Source organism: Sprattus sprattus, assembly GCF_963457725.1.
Source record: "Sprattus sprattus genome assembly, chromosome: 1".
In the NCBI taxonomy this organism is placed as follows: domain Eukaryota; kingdom Metazoa; phylum Chordata; class Actinopteri; order Clupeiformes; family Clupeidae; genus Sprattus; species Sprattus sprattus.
Genome location: NC_137920.1, coordinates 25222644 through 25225524, shown reverse-complemented (window position 1 = coordinate 25225524; position 2881 = coordinate 25222644).

The following is a 2881-nucleotide window of genomic DNA, read 5'->3' as shown; positions in this document are numbered from 1 at the left end:
ATTCAAATAAAGTATTCAATCATATCTCGCTTTCTCTTCCTCTCTCTCCCTTTCTCTCTCTCTCTCTCTCTCTCTCTCTCTCTCTATCTATCCCTCTTTCTTTGTGGGTGCGTGTGTACAATGCAAATTAGAAAAACCCATGTGAATAAAGCAAACAAACAGTCTGAACTTCAACAATACTTCTTACACACTGAAATATTGGTGATGCTTTCCTTAGAAACAGTTTAGATGAAAGAAACAAAAGACAAGATGAACTTTAATAATAAATATGAAAAAATATAAATATGAACCCATGAGATTCAGTGTTCTGAGACACCATCACCATAACGACTCAATGATCAAGAGACTCAACAGTCAAGAGAGCAGAAGGAATCATGGGGTTTTGGGTTCTCTAGATCAGAACACATTAATGTAAAGCCAATTATAACGGTGCTACTTAAGTCACCAAAGCTGAACACTCACTACACGCATTATACTGTGTGACTACCAGTGTTCAGTGTGACTACCAGTGTTTAGTGTGACTAGCAGATGCTCAATGTTGAGCGGTGTTCAGTAGGACTAGCAGATGGTCTGACGTTGAGTGGAATGCTGAATGTGAACGTGAACACGAACATGGTGATCTCTGTGTAATAAGGATCGTATATATCATGTGGTTATTTCAGAGGGGAAGAGGGGATCATGGTGATCTCTGTGTAATAAGGATCGTATATATCATGTTGTTATTTCAGAGGGGAAGACGGGATCAGGTGCTGTTAGATGTTATCAGCAGTCAGAACTGTAGCGGCGGCGCCAGGGCTGGTGCCTACCTTTTTCTCCGTCTGTTTCCCTTTCCTTCTCTCTCTCTTTCTTTCTTTCTTTCTTTCTTTCTTTCTTTCTTTCTTTCTCTCTCTCTTTCTCTTTCTTTCTCTTTCTCTCTCTTTTTTTTCTTTTGATCTCTCCTGTCTCTCTCTTTTTCCCTCGCTTGTCTTTGCTGCTCGTCTGGTTTCGGGGCGAGCGCAGTGATCCAAAACACTCTCTTCCAGAGACACTGCCAAAGATGCGCGCTCATGCACACAGGACACACACACACACACACACACACACAGTTACACCTCACTTTACCTGACCTTTCCACATACACACACATACACACGCGCACACTTTCTGATATAAGCATGGATATTCTTCCATTTCTAGAGTGCACATACTCTCTAACACACTCTCCTCTCAGCTTCAGAGCCTTTTCACCTGAGTACACACACACACACACGCACACATTCCCAGTAGACTGTGAGGGTGCTGAGTAACTCGCTCAGTCTCACTGAGCTATTTTAAAAACACGGTCGTGCCCGCTGGAAAGTTCTCAATGGGCCATGCACACACCGCCACTGATCCGTTGTAATAGAGAGAGAGAGAGAGAGAGAGTGTGTGTATGTGAGAGTGTGTCTGTGTGTGTGTAAGAGTGTGTGTTCTGAGTTAGAATTACAGAGAGAGGTGGCGTTTGGGGGATTGAGGGGTGATATTGGGAATATTTGAAGGGGAGAGAGATGGAGAGACAAAGAAGGCATAATGAGAGAGGAGGAGTAGTTCAACAGTGAGGGATTTGGAAGGAGTGCCAGGTAGGTAGGGAGGGGGGGAGCGCAGAGGAAGAGAGAGGGAGAGGCTGAGTGAGGGAGGGAAGGAGGAAGAAAATAAATGAGCGGCTGTGGGAGGAAGAGAGCAAGGGAGGGAGGAAGGCGGCGTGTGTGTGTGTGTGTGTGTGTGTGTGTGTGTGTGTGTGTGTGTGTGTGTGTGTGTGTGTGTGTGTGTGTGTGTGTGTGTGTGTGTGTGTGTGTGTGTGTGTGTGTGTGTGTGTGTGTGTGTGTGTGTGTGTGTGTGTGTGTGTGTGAGAGGGAGAGAAGGCAGGCGTGAGTGCCAAGGAGACTGACGGCTAGCGGAACAAAAGCAGGCGGCCTGACTCAGATTTGTGAGCGCCCCCATTGTCACGCTACTGAATATCGGGCTGGGTTTCAAACACAACGCCCGCCACTCGCCTCAGTAGTCTTACACACACACACACACACACTAATCGTCACACACCCACAACACAACATACACATACAGAAAGACAGACAAACACACACAGGCATACAGACAGGCACACACACACACACACACACACACACACACACACACACACACACACACACACACACACACACACACACACACACACACACACACACACACACACACACTAACTCACAAACAGTAAGCGCCCTTAGCTTAAATATTTACACAGAGACGTGACTCAGCTGTCTGGTCTGGAAGTATTTTCATAGGTCATGTGGGTATTCCTATTCCACCAGCTTAGGCCTTAAGATCACAGTCAGCTGGATTCTCCTATGCTGTCTGTGTGTGTATGTGTGTGTGCATGTGTGTCTATGTCTGTGTGTGTGTGTGTGTGTGTGTGTGTGTGTGTGTGTGTGTGTGTGTGTGTGTGTGTGTGCGTGTGTGTGTCTATCTTTACCATGGGAAGTTTAATGGACACCTGCAGGAGCAAGCGCACACACACTCACACACTCAAACATGGTCTCAGCTGCTCTCTTTCCATCTATATAACTCTTCTCCACCGATTTCTTTCTTCCTTTCATCACATTCTCTTCTTTTCCACACCACACACACACACACATGCACACACACATACACACACACACACACACACACACACACACCTACACACACACACACACACTGCCACAGCATGTGTCTGTATTGAAGGTTCTGATTAATTCTGCAGTTGGCCCTTCTCTCCATACCTTTGCGCCACACACACTCACACACACACGCACACACACACACACACCTTTTGTTCTGTGATCTCTCTGCTCTCCTCTGGAAGTGTGAAATATGCACCCCCCTG